Source organism: Phalacrocorax carbo, chromosome 8 (genome assembly GCF_963921805.1).
Source record: "Phalacrocorax carbo chromosome 8, bPhaCar2.1, whole genome shotgun sequence".
NCBI lineage: Eukaryota > Metazoa > Chordata > Aves > Suliformes > Phalacrocoracidae > Phalacrocorax > Phalacrocorax carbo.
The window spans coordinates 910737-925523 of record NC_087520.1 but is presented as its reverse complement, the minus strand read 5'-3'; the positions used below and the strand labels follow the sequence as shown (position 1 = coordinate 925523).

General features: G+C 47.2%; 1 long non-coding RNA gene across 1 annotated transcript in view; it reads right to left on the bottom strand.

Moving 5' to 3' along the window:
* Positions 1 to 12386, bottom strand: part of LOC135314631 (uncharacterized) — a 53503-nt gene extending 41117 nt beyond the window's left edge. The window contains exon 1 of the long non-coding RNA XR_010374123.1: positions 12081 to 12386. This is a non-coding gene — a long non-coding RNA (uncharacterized LOC135314631). The remainder of the gene's footprint in view (positions 1 to 12080) is intronic.
* Between the last annotated feature and the right edge of the window lie 2401 nt (positions 12387 to 14787).

The following is a 14787-nucleotide window of genomic DNA, read 5'->3' as shown; positions in this document are numbered from 1 at the left end:
AGTTTGATTTATCAAGGGTTTAGGAAGCGGGGAAGAGCAGCGAGTTAGAGACGGTGTAAATCAGCCGTCAAACTTGGCTCAAACCAGCTACAAAGAAATTCAGTTCCAGTTTGCTAATGCCGTTATTAAGTAGTTTGGCGACGTGATGTTACAGGGATCCAAAACGCGTCGCGTAATTGATGATTTTACACCGACAATACACCCAAGCAGCGGGGAGGGGGGACGCTTCGCAGCAGGGTTCGCCCCTTCGCTTTGCAAGCGCGCAGGGATCCACGCCGGCATCGAGCGCCCAAGGTAGCGCCATAAGGCATCTTCCCAAAACCGTTGGATCGCAAGGAAGCAGTAGGGCTCTTACACAAATACAACTGCAGTCACAAGGAACCAAGAGCACACCCACCAACCTGAAGGCTTCATTAAACTGAAAGGGTGGGTATCTATCCCCTGCTGATATAGCTGTGCACAAGGAAGTCTTACATTTTACTGGTGTTTCATTGCATACATCCCATTACAGGCTAGATTTTGTGTCTATTTACACATATAGCTGAAAGGAGACGACTCGGGATTTTCTAATTTTATTTTGGGAGAGGATCCAGCTGTAGTGCTTTGTATCTCCATTTTGTGCTTTGTCACACACACAAATAATTTCCCAGGAATCCCGTCACTTCCAGCAAAATCCATGGACAAAGTCACATCAAGATAAGAGTCTTGCCTTTTGAGTGCTCCAGTGACTGGGAGGTGTTTTGTTTGAGCTATGCAGGCTTTGTTATTCCAGCAGCACTGATGATATTGGTTCGATATCAAATGGTCTGTCAGCAGAGAAAGAAAGGTTGTTGGGTCTCTGTGAAAACACCTTGTACTCTCAGCACCTCTAAATCCGGCATAAGTAAAAGCTATGCCGTACAATGGGTGGGGACTAAGGTATTTCTCCGTTCTCTTCAAAATTTCTCCTGCTTGTGTAGTGAGATTAGGACAGACCACAGGTCCAGAAGGTTTTTTCCCCATGTGGGCAGAGAGGGTCAGTTATTCCTTGGAGATGGACCCACTCCTTGGACATGCCTCTCAACCAGGGTCGTCAAGCCAGATACCAGGGACGAAACAGAACTGGCTTTGAATGCAACAAGGAAAAATTTATTCCTCGACCAAGGCACAGTCTGGGTTGCTCGCGCAGGACTTCCCGCGGCACGGGCTGCCAGCACCCACCCCGCCGCAGCGACGCCAGGGGCTTTCTGCCTGGCCACGGGACGACCAAAGCCTGTGCCCAGGAAAGCCCAGGTCCCTGCGAGAGTCACAGGGAGCAGCTCTACTCATCCGCCAGAGCCACTTACCCTGGGCTTTCCGTAACAGTAAATTTCCAATTTAAAAGATTAACAAGAATTGGGCTGTGAGGAGATCTGCCTAAAGGGCTTTTTTCCTGTGACTCACTCATCCCATTTCCTGACAAGATCACTAAAGGCTGGGAGATGTCAAATCTGCAGAATTCAAACCAATACTGAAAATGGCTCAAAACTGGGGGGCAGCAAAAGTACAAGTATGGGCAGGAATTCTGCAATCTCAGCATGTTGATATTTAACTAAAATTATTCACAGGTTATTTTAGAAGCCAGAATGTCATCCTGGAGCTGCGGTTCTCCATTTTCATTCTCTCCCAAAGACAGAAAGAGGAAAACACACATCACGGAGGAAAGTTTTGCAGCTCAAACCACCCACTGGTGCCCCCGACAGTCCATTAAAGGTGAGCCTTGTGAACAGTGTCAGCAGCTCATGCATAATATTAATAACTATATGAAAAACCGTGCTGTCAGTTGGCCCATATTAAGAGTTTTGGAATCTGATTAAATGTCCACACACAGAAAATGAATTCAGATTTAATGTCACATCGCGAAGTCACCTGCAATGTTTTCTGTTAAACAAGCGTGTGCTTTGGACTGTTTTCAAGTTTTAGGATACGCTAAGTTCAAGAGACTTCTGTCATAAAATTCATTGTAACTAATTGGACTTAATTTTCTATATGCTGCAGTCCTTAACAGATGCAGCATCTTTCGTTTAGAAAATCATTAAGTGTTATTGTGCATGATTACAGGCTAACAAACACGGGTGACCAGTTGCCCATCAAAAACCGGAATATGCTTGAACTCGAAATTATTATCACATTATTATGGCATAAAAGGCATAGAAGTAATGCAGATGATATCATGCTGCATTAAGCAGTTAAGGTCATACTAATGGCAACAGTTTCTTTTATAGGAGTCACGGAATACTTGACACGAAACAATGATCCAGTGAGAGAAGAAATTGTGCCGTACGGATGTGAGAAAACTGCATGCTCCATCTATTTTCTTCTTCTTTATTTGTTCTCCTTTATGGGAGGATTTTGTATACTACAGTTCACTTGACTGACAAGTATATATACAGAGTTAACCTTCTTATTAGTTAAACATCTCCTTGGGGAAGTCTAAAATCCTTCAATAATGACCAGCACGTACACTTTCTAATGCAGTTGATGGGTTTTGCCTTAAGAAAGGCTCAGGGCTAAAATGAGCTCAGGTAGTATATTACCTAGAAATCCTCCTTTGCTTTACAAGCACAGGCTTAAAAACAGGTTTTAGTGAGCTCAGACTTAACCCTCTCATTGCTAACAATGGGCACATTCACTGGGCAAAGAGGTGAATGTTGTATATTGAAAACACCAATATAGGGTATTTATTTAGGTGTCTAAATTTGTACTGAGCTAATTTGGCTTCCTAAGTCACAAATGTACCGTTGAGTGAAAGCTGTTTGATAACATATGTTTCAAATACATTCAGGATACAGTTTCCAGATCCCTTTGTTCAAACAAATGAAGAAAACATGAGGCAGTGAGGTCTGAAGGCTTCACACGTGTTAAAGAAGTGCAAAATAAGGCCATTCTTTGAGAGCTGCAAGATGACTCCCATGAAAACATCAAAATACAGCTTATTTAGAAAATAGACTCTAGCATACATCTTTGTATCTGGTTTTCATTGCTTTCCATTATAATTATTACTTTGACTGAAAACAGAGGACCAGACTCGAGCCTTGGGATTCAGCATCAGAAATAGGTGTACGATGTATTGTTTAACACCTATTTAAGCATCCAGGAGAACCAAGTGAAGAGAAAATACCTTGCCAAAAGATATAGAAACTGGTCCTGATTTAGACCTAAATGGGAAGGTTGTTAAACGAGAAGTAAGGGTAGGTTTTAATTTTGTTTTGTGGGAAATCCATTCATACTATTTCAGACAAAAAAGGATGACCGTTTCGTACGTGAAGACGTAAGAATCTCTCTAGTTCCTGACTGTGGAAAGTAAAGTGATACCGCAAGCAAAGGTGCTGTTTCAGAAACGGAACCAGCCCAAGATGAAGGTTTCGGGGGGCGCGGGGGACGTATCCGTGATTTATCAAACGCAGACAAGGTCAAGACTTCACAGCACTTGCCCTCAGTATAAGCAGGGAGCTTTTTCTCTGGTTGACACATGCAGCGATTCCCGCACTTAAGTTGTACCCACTCAAATTTAAGAGTTGTGTTTAATCTAAGCATAGTTTACCTGCGTCACACACAAAGGAGTAAAAGCCAGTTATATCTAGAAGGGAGCAGGAAGATGACAGGCAGTTCAGGTGATTTCCAACTTTGCAATGTAACGTTGGGAATAGAAGACAGACAAATCAGTGACAGGTCTGTATACCGTGGGAACAAAGGGCTGCTTCCAGTCTGACTGCCTAAGAAACGCCGGGGCTTTGTGCATGTTGCAGAATATACAGAGGGGGAAGAAGTGGAAGTCACACAATTAGGGTCAAGCACACAAGAGACTATTTTAATTTTGCTGTCTCTTATCTAGATCAATTCAAGGCCCGAGATGTGGTAGGAAGATGACACTACCAAATACAGTGCCTAATATAATCAAAAGAACTCGCTCTCCATCCTTTCAAGAGGCCGTAAGAATTGGTTTTCTTCGTAATTAATTGCACTGGGCTGTGCTTGTATTTACAACCCAGCTGGGAGGAAAAATGTTGAGAAGAATGAAGGTGTCTTTGACCTTCATCTTCTCAGAAGGATGGAGATGGCGCAGCTGTCTATTTCCTGTTCCATCCTAATTTCCATGGCATTGCACTGCTCATTTGGGAAACATGAAAAATATGGTTGAGTCAATGCCTCTGACTTATTCTGGAGGAGTCAGGCTCTCGGTAAGATGGAAGGTGATTGAAATTCTATGGCTCCACTTTTTAAGTTATTGTAAACCAGAAAACCGTCAGCTGCATAATACTGAAAACAGTACAGGATCTCAGCAGAATACATTAGACCCCATTATTTTGCTGCTATTTATTGTACATTTTTAACTCTTTATAGTCACGCAGGAGGTGGTTCCACGGTCAGAGTTCACATGAGTGAACACGCACAAAGCCATCCCTGCAGAGCCATCCCACTCCTCCAACAGCACCGACCTCACCGCGTTTCACTTCACCTTGGTCTTCCTCAAAATCAAAGCTACAGAGGAGAAACTATGGAAGTTTGGGGCATTCAGGCCCTGCAGATGTTACCATACTTGCCAAGCTGCCTTGGCAACCCCTCACAGAAACAGTCTGACGTGATTTCAGGTTATTTCACATCCTACACAACTCACATCTAGGAGGAAAAGCCGGCAAGGGCAAGGGTTCGGTACTCCGTGCCTGGAAAAAGGTTTCAAAACACACAAATCCTGGAGGTGGTAACAAGGCAGAAGACAACAGTCCAGGCTGAGAGCAGAGGACTGCGACAGGTCCACCACGCAGGGTAGTCTGTGTGTGACATTACACCTGCACATCCCCTCGCCCAAGGACACTCAGGGTCCTGGCTTCACGCTCCCACTCCAGCTCACCATCCCTGCACAGGAGGGTGCATTTGGTGCCTCAGGGTGATCAAGCCTACCCTGGCGGGGACCGAAACTTTTGGCCATAAAACATGCCAGAGGAAGCCTCCCCCAACTCCAGTGAAACTGAGCTCAGACACGTGCACAAATGCAGCCCCGTGGAGGGACCACCTGCACCTGGGAGGTCTCCCTGCACTCCTGAGGTGGCACCACGCCTGGTGCGGTGCCTCATCCTCGTAAATATTCATTCTCTGCTGGGAATCAAAATAACCCCCTGATTTTTCCCAGAGCTCCGAGTCACCTGGCGTTGGCTCATTCATTATACACAAGGGCTGTAAAATCCTGAAGGGTACTGTCATCCATCTCTACTCACTGCCCCTCTTACTGCACCCTCGAAGCTCCATTCCCTGCCTGCTCCAAGCCATGCATCGTTAATAACCGAGAGCCAACACTTTAAAACTTCAATTAAAGGATTTTCCAACCTCAATATGTAGTTTTGCCTCTAGTTGAAAATGCCCGGTTGTTTTACTTCATTTTAATGTGCTTTCAATACGAACCTTGCCTTGTTCCTGAGGTCTAATCAGAGAGCCTGAGCTGCTACAGCTGAAAGTAAGCAAGTGAGATTAGTTCAGATTACAGCTGCAGCAGTTGTGCACCTCCAACTAATTTCAATTAGGAAATTAGTAACCATGATGTAGTGGAAAAATACCCAAACCAATATTTTATCACACAAAGGCCAAAAGAGACTATGTTAAGGAAACAACCTAGGGTCGGGGAAAGCTGAGGTCAAGTTTTAGCTCTCCCACAGTGTTTCATAAGCCTGCGCCAAGTCATTTTGCCTCTCCGTGCCTCAGTTTTCCATCCATGAGATGGAAATAAGAGATCCCCGCTCCCTGGGCATGTTGCGGGAGCCTCCAAGAAGGCCGTAACAAAGAGATACAGAAACAGCAAATTAAATACAAAAAGCTAGAGCCTTCATTTGCTATGTTGTTTAGATTAAGAGTGATTTACACATTTTCATCTGAAAGATGAAAAGAAGTTGATCAGCAGCAATTTGACTACTACATTAAATTTCATCTCATGTTCCATTTCTGTGGCTCTCCCTCCGAGACAGGCAGTACACTCAAAATATTAATCTGTACTGTATGAAGTATTTACAGCTATCCAGCCAACTATAACAGAACAAAATTATCTGTCAGGAAGTAGAGGTGGCAACAATATATTTTGTCAAGTTTCAAAGCTGTTTGAAGTTCGCAGAGATTTAAAACATGTGGTGTTTGTTCTAAAATGAACGTGGACACGGAGACCCGATCCTGCCTCTGATCGTGGCTCTCACGTTGAGTCATTTCAGGACTGGGGCCCTGCCGCTCCTGAAGGCAAAGAGCAGCTCCAGTGACAGGGCCCTCACTTCGTAAGGGAAGACGTTTTGCAAGCTGCCCACACAAAGCAAGCAAGATTTCACTATTGGAAATAACTCAAGCTCCATCTATCACACTCTTTCTTTAGGGCTGATGGGTGGGAGACAGACTCATCGTTGTCTTCCCTCGAGCTAGGCCGTCAATCATCCTCCAGCGTGCCAGCCAAGTAGCCGTACAGCTGGAAAAAATAAAGTGGTGTTGTCAGATAGATGAACTCTCATACGCCTTTTAAATACCCACCGCCAATTATGACTAATATGGATTCCTCAGGGCTCTGCAGGACAAGATCTCCCCTGGTGTTCACCACCAAGACCCCTCTGGTGCAGGAGACCAGGAGAACCAAAGGTCCCGCTACAGCTGTATTTACCAGCACATTTTGAAATTATTAACTATTTTTAGGGGTACATTCACTTACATTGGCGGTCTGGGTTGAGCCCAGTCTACCAGCCCAGCTCACCAAAGCCAACTTTCCACCCTGCCCCAGTTTCTGAGCCAGGACCAAAACTGCCCATTTTCTGCTTTGCATCTCAAGCCCGGTACAGCATCCTGTGCTGTGATGGTTGGAAACCACCCCAAACCTGCTCTGAGTGACTTGGCCTTCTGTGGCTTTGACCTTCCTTTTGGAAGACCCTGTGCAGGAGGCAAAGGGACAGCACCACCAAGTCAGGTATGAGAAACGTGGGGAATGGTGTGGGAGCCTTGGGGTCCAAAGCCTTCAGTGCCAGAGCAACCTTCAAACATTGCAGGAATTAGCTGGGAACAGGAATGGATTTGATCCGTCCTGAAGTTCAGCCAAGTGTCAGGTAGAACTCACGGAAGATGACTTGGTGCTGATAAATTCAAACCCACCCGGGTTTTATAATCAGATGTTGTCAAGGCAAATAACCCACAACACAGGTTTCATTCATTTCCCTGTATTTAAAGGAAACCGATTACCCTGTCCATGATGCCAGCGAGCAGATAAAACAAAGGAAGATGCATTTACATAAGAGCAGCACGCTGACTGAAAGAGACAAATCAATTAATTACATCTTGGAATTAAGTCAGGCTTTTTAACATTTTTTTTTTCATAAGCAAACCCAGCTCTGAAGTAATCCTCCCAAAATACGCAAGGCAGGCAACTACTGCAACCCGTTTTAGTAACCAGCTTTTGGAGATATTCGCATTATATCACGCACACATTCTCTCTCTGCAGCTCTCCTATTCCCCACACAGGCACTTACTGTTTGTTCAAGTAAAACCTGAATCTGACCTTGAAAACTGCAGGCAAAAGTGAAACATTACGTAACTAGTGACAGCTGAAATTACACAAATATTACAGAAGTAGAAACAAGACATGCATCACAGGAAGAAAGGAAAGGTCTTCACTGAACACGAATTTGAAGCGGCAGCACTCCCCAGGTAAGGTCTACCATTGACTGTACATATCTGCAATTACAAATACCAACGATATTAACAGTGATGGAACTAAAAAAACCCTACTCACTCAATTTTTGGGCTACCCAAACCTCATTAGGACAGACACAAGTTAAGGTTAAAACACCAGGAGCCAAACTTAGGCAGACAGGATAATTAGAATTGCTGGGTTGTGATGAGTACATTTGTTTGAATCTGATTTTGCAAGGGCTGAACTCTGCCACGATTTATCATCTGTAACAGTATAAAGACAGGAATGTGAAAATAAACGTATTAGCGATGCTTTTTTGGGGAGGCGGAGGTGCTGCGTTTTGTAAGTCAGCAGTTTTCCCAGAGACTGTAAGATCCTGTTTACTACCACTCTGCTTCGACAGCACTCGCCTCGCTGGTCTGACTCATAAATAATTATGAAGCCTTGGGAATACCAACTTTTGTTGCAGCCAGCTGGTTTTATTTATGAGCAATTCAGGCACCAGTTGCTGTGTGCACACTGAAATGAGCTTTTCACTACGAGGAGGCAGCAGGGTCCCTGGGAAAGCAGAGGGGCAACGCGGTACCCACCCGGGCACTGGTCCTTGCCAGCTCACCCGGTGTATCCTTTGTCCTTGCCACTAGAACGACACACGGCATTTTGCATCCCTGTGGCATTTTGCGATGGCATCTTTCAGTCCTTCTGTTTGCGGACACGCACTCACGCCGGGGGTGAGGGGGGAGGGAAGATGCTCTCTCCGGGGGAGGCAAGCTGCGCTGCTGGGCTGGCATCAAACAGCATCGCTCCCCGTCACATCCCATGCCATGAATCACAGCACGGGTGAAAGAGGGAGAGGAGGGGAAAGCAACAGCGAAAAAAGCCGCTGCTGATGAGGAGTAGCAGCCCCTCCTCAAAGCAACATGCTGCAAATAAGGCAGGCTTTCTGAAGCTGCCATAAGTCAGGTTTTGCAGATGAAGCAGAGTTTGTAATAGAGGAAATAATTTTTTATCATTTGGAAACATCCGCGTGCAGTTCGGGTTTGGTTGGTTGTTGGTTGGTTTTCAAACACCTGAGGTTTCTGCTCTACGAGGCCTGGGTTGCGCAGCCTCGTCCACCCACGTCCAAACACCCTCAGACCAGGGCTGCGACCCAGTTCACGCACCCGCACGCACCGGCGTTAAGTCCTGGAAACGAAAGCCCCGTGGGGGTGCCAGTGACCCACGCAGCGTACCCTGGGACTCACCTCCTGCAAAAGCGTTTACGAGGTAGGAGGAAAAGCCACCCAGAGGAACCAGCTCTTCGTTTCCAGGCATGAAACAGTCCACGGGCTGAGATCAAGACCGTGACCAGGCACGGTGACCAAGTGGGCTGGGAACTATGGGCTGGGCAACTGGGGCAGGGGCCTCGCAGGAGCTCAGCGACGGAGAAACCCCTCCTGCCACAGCCCACCTCCCAAACTCTCAGCTACCACAGCAGCCACCTGGAGCACTGCAGATATACGAAGATGCGCGCAATCTTTAATCAATCACTTGTCTTTAAGCCTGTGACTCTCCTGAACCGACGCCTGCAAACCAGCCCGTTCACCCAGAAGAGAAACGCGCAGACACTTGCGCGCTTACAAGTACCCGAACGTTAGAGCCGAAGCAGCCTGTTTTTCTGTTACACCGTCCCAAATTCGTCTGGGCTTTACCTTCCCTCTAATAACCAACATTTGATATTCACAGAGCTTTTGCTAGGTCTCTGAAGTGTGATTATGCATGACGAAGAGCATCGAGATTCTTGTTTAACTTGGTTAATTCGCCATTTCAGACCTTACAGGGGAGGCTGCATGGAGACAGAGGGTGACTAGCCAGCGATAAGGAACTAATTACACCGAAAAGAAAAACTGTGCCCTAGGGAAGCTCTACCCACCGTTAGGGGAAATAGCCATGCAGCTGAATGGGCTTCCTTTTCTCTTTTTGTAAACCTGGAAGAGACATGCATACAACCAACTAATATATTTTCCATCTTCACACACCCATCTCTGTTGAAATATGGATGGGCCCAAAGAAGGGCTTCCATTTTAATAGCTACATCAAGCCCTCCTTCTTTCAGAAGGCTGTGTATAAAGAGATAATTGTACACCGAAGCACAAGCTGAAGAGCCTGTTGCTGCAACAGAAAGGCCAGATTCGTTTGTTCCCTTGCTGCCAGGCACGCAGACGCGCGGGAGGGCACTGCGGTACTCTGCAAAGCCTTGGCAGCACGCCACCTGCATACAGTGTTCCAACGCTTTCCATTACCCAAGTGGAAATGCAGCACAGGGGCAGAAGACATTTGGGGTTTGTGCGGTTTTTGACAAGCCAGTACCACCACTGCAGCCCCTTGGGTGACCATATCCCTTCCCAGCATTACTGGCTGATGAGGGTTGCTGGTTTCACATAAGTGTCGTTCCTAAAATCCTTCAAAAACATCATGCTACGAGGAGCTGCAGTGCCTTAGGACTGATTGCCTTCATGTCCACAGGAGTGGTTTGTGGTCTGGCACTACTCACTAGTGAATTTAGGAGCTTTCGGTCTTCTGAGCACACAGTTTGATTCCCTTCAAAATCTTGGTCTTCAGTGGCTTCCAGTTTACAATTCCACTGGTGTCTAAGGGAAACCTTCCAGCTTGCCCATACACAGCCTGATACTCCACTCCCAACGCATGCTTAGCATGTTTGGCACTGACTGGATGCTAACCATCCCAGGAGCAGAGGGTGCAGCACTCACGGCCGAGGGCTGGGTCCTGCCGTCCTCTGCGGGGCGGCACATCAGGCGGTGGACTCGCCTGGATTTCACCACGTGCATCTCACGCGTAGCTTGCCCGTTATACCGGGCCTACACTGCCACTTCCCCAACAACAAACAAAAAACCCCCAAAGCTGTAAGGGACTGTGTAAGAATAGCAGCCTTATTCCAGCGTCTGCAGACCCTGAGGTCCACACCACAGGTTTTTCCCCGCTGGAAGTCACTACGCTGCCCGTTGCTATACAGCCACAGCACGCTCTTCTGCCTCGGAGAGTTTCAATATCCTCAGCAAGACTTTGGGCAGTTCCCTTTCTCAGCGTTTGCACTGCTGTCTCTGGAAGGGCCCTTGTCCCTCCTAGTGGTGCTCCATGGCTCTCTGCTGCACACATCCCACCTTGCTCAGTTCTGACCTGCTCTGTGGACAAAGCTAGATGGGAATCAATCCTCCCGTCCTACCACCCGAGGGCTCCAACCTGCGTTCACAATATCCCAGCTGATTCTCATTAATGCCGTGCTATTTACTCCCAGAGTTTCCAGGCTGCTTTTTGCATCTGTTCTCTTGCTGAGACCAGTAAGTAGCCTACATTACGCCGCCAGAGAAAAGCTGGTACTGAAGGGCAATCATACTGAAAAGCAGAAAACATGCTCTTAAAGATTGATCGCAACTTTATTCAACTGCTTTGTTTGAAGGCGGAGTGTTACCCTGATATTTCAAAATGTCTGGAAAAAAGTCCAGACGTATTCACAAACCCAGGCAAATTCATCCAACGTGAAAGAGCAGAAACTGCAGCTCTTCAAGCGAAAAGGGGTATTTTTCAGAATATCCTGAAGTGGCATACGTTTATGGCAGATGAAATAACAGACTCTGACAGAAGTTGTTTAATACCTCTGGTTTGTGGATGATGGCGTAAATACTCACCAGGCATTCGATGAACTGTACAACGTACCTTGAACATCAGCAGAACTAACTGTGGCAGTAAAGGTGTGTTTTATTGCACCTACATCGGCGAAACTTCGCCGCCGCTGACCACGCGGTGACCGGGCACCGCCGCCCACAGAAGATGCACCGCCACAGGTTTTTATAACTGTCATCATTGCTGCACATTCAAACTGTCGGGCCCAACACTATTAAAATTAGTAAAGCTCTAAAAGATCCTCTTGAAATGTCCAGGCTGCCACATTCGTTTGGAAATCACCTACGTTGGATACTGCATTTCTGAACACAAGAGAGACCTGAAATCCTTCAAGTACACAACCAGGTATTCGCGTTCTCCGTCCAGCAAGGACGGCCACCCACAGGGAAGCATCCTTTTACACCTACTCAGACGCGTGATTTACTTCGAGCCAGGCAACCGTGTGATAAGTAAGCCTTATACCAGGAGCTGCCTCAGTAGCGTTAGCGTTCAAATTCCCAAGGAAGAGAAATTCTTCCAAGAAAAATGCTAATGGAGCTTGTGACCCACCAGCTACTCAAAAGTTAAAGAGATTTTGTAAGTGCAGCTACTTGAAAAGTAGTTTTTAGAAAGAATCAGTTCTCTTAAGTCCTTGCATTCTTTCACTCAAGAGCAAAACCCCCAACGCCACCCCTGGGTAACGACGCTTGCAGAACTACGCCAAGCAGAGCAAAACCACAAGTTTAAGCCTTACTTGAGGCGTACGGTTCTGATTCCAGGTGCGACTGACCGATTGCTCAGCTTCGGCCGCCGCCAGCAGACGAGCAGGTTGCAGAAAGGCCGGGGAGGTGAGTTCAGAAATATCTCCGGTCACTCAGCCAAACCGAGCAGCCCTTTCGGGAGCGGGGCAGCTGATCAAAGCAGCCACCAGTAGCTCAAGAGCGCAGCGCCAGGGCTCTATCGCACTAAGAGTTCAGTCCACGAAGCATAACCAGCTTTATGCATAAGAGAGAAGTACGTACATAGCAGAAGCTATTTAAAGAAACTCAGGTAAGTAACAGGTATTAGAGCCTTTCCTAAAGGCTAAGATAACCTTTCACCACTTGGTTAAATATTGCGAGAACTTTTGTACCATAACTGCACTGGTTCATGTTTAGCAATAGCTGGTTCATACTCAAAACACAATATTTACTCAATGAATTCAGTCCCCACGACTTCCAGCGTTTCTGCACCCAGGAGATCTGCGGGAACCCATATCCGCACCGGGTTCTGAAGACATGAAGAAACGCACATCTGAAACACTAAACAATAACAAAAGGAACCAAGATTGGCTTCCAAGGAGGAAATGAGCCCGATTTCTACTGGGAAAATGTTAATGTGCAGGCTGCTTAATTGAAATGAAGCGCTACCCTCCTGATTTTCTCCCTCTAAACAACTGGCATTTTGCCGCAAAAAGCCCATACTCTGGAAAGCTGCTGACACATTCTGAGAGGCCCATCGATGCGCGCGGGGCGGACGGCACTCGGGGACGAGGCTTTTCTGTAAGCAGCGTAGCAAAGACAACAACGGAGCGAAGCTCGCGCGGAAGCGATGGGGAGAGCGGAGTCGGTGGCGCGCACTGCAAGGGGAACGGGGGCGAGGCCGGCCCGTGGCAGTGCCGCGCACCACGGACACAAAGCTGTGTGGCGTGCCGTACAGCCAAAGGCAAGCTCTGGTTCCCCGATTTTCGTGGAAAGCAAGCCGCCCAACAGGACGACGCCTGGCTTGCTTGAGCCAGCTTCCCGCAGAGTAACCGCGTACCGGAGCAGGCCAAGAGGTTACGAACTCAGCTAAAGCCTGTGCGTAAGGAAGTCAAAATCGTGCTGCTACCACTTGCATGCTACAGCACAAAACAGCCGGCCCGTGCCCCGCTCCTAAAGCATCAGCGATCACAAGGAAAAATAAATAAAATTTTTAAATTAAGAAAAAAAAAGAAACCACCACAACCACCATGCTCCTGTTTGTGTTCCCGTGTGAATGCTAGTACTTTTAACAGTATAAATTCATCTTTTTTTTTTTTTTTACTTAACAGCTGGACTTGGCGTTTTGAGGTTTTTTTGGCTGCTGTTCCTGAATAAAGTTCCGCGGAACCTGAAGAGATGCAGACAGGGCTGGCAAGCACAAGCACAGCGGCAGCAGAGCTCCAGCGAGAGCTTAATGAAGCCCAGGATCCCCTGGCTTACGGGGAACTGCAGGACAGATACGATGCAGCTACATCGATTCACAAGTGTCAGAGGGAGTAAATAGGGATTTCGTTGACTGCTTTTTTCTTATAACACAATAAGGAGGCATGAAATGAAGCGACAAGTTGGAAGTTCAACTAACAGATAGAGGTCCTTTTAACACCGCACATAAATAAACTGCACAGAAGCGCTAAAACATATTTGTGGGAGCAACGGCCACCACAGGCTAAGCACACAACCAACCACCCAGAGACACGTCCCAGCCCCGGAGCGCCCAAACCCGCAGGTTCCCCACCCCAGAAGGCGATGCCCTGGCCCCGCTCGTGCCTCAGCCTGCAAGGGCCGGAGGGAGGCTTCGTGCCAGCGGCGTGGCCGATACGCCGCGAGTGCTCGGGTCAGAGCAGAAAACCAAGACTTTAAAAATCGAATGACTCCTGCATTATGAGAAAGAGCAATCAATGAACTCTCTATTCGCTGACCCCGTGGCAGGAGATACGGATGGAGGTTTATTGGTTTCTAGAAGAGCAGGAGACAGCGTGGAGACGGGACCGAAGCGGGAAGAAGCTGCCCGGGGAGACGAGAGCCCCGGGGAGCAAAGGGACAGACCAGATGGCAGCAGCAGGCAGGCGATGCAGAAAACCTGGTTTCATTTGTACAGCTGTATTCGAATTCGTACTTTGTGCTCGCTTAACGGCCGCGAAAAAAAGTCACCGCGTGGCTTTGTTTCATCTCCACAGGAAACAAGCGTGGCCTCTTTGCTCAGGCTGGGCTGACGCGGGCACGGCTGCCGGGACCCCCGGGACCCCCAGCCTCCCCGCGCAAGAAAAGCCGCTCCCTGCCCGAGCCCCAGCCCGGCTAAGGGAAAACGTTCACAGAAAGTTTACGCCAAACCTGGTCTCCCCTGGAAAAAATGTTACTGTATTAAAACCGCTTTTAAATAACCAATTGACAACGTTTCATTAAACACTGTCAAAAGTGTCAAAACAAGGCATTTTGGTATTAGTTCTCAATTTCCATGTTTGTTGTTATTTGTAATACATGGCACAGAAAGAAAACATTTTGATTTTTTTTTTTTTTTTTTTTTTTTTTCCAAAATTTCACTTAAATTCAGCATTTAAATTTAATGCCAAAATACCAGGTTGCTGACCCTGATCGAGACCCGTTTTGGAAGCGCGCGCTAGAAGTAACCAGAAACAGGGCTTTAATACCACCTTCCCCCCTTCCCGGCTCGGTACCGTC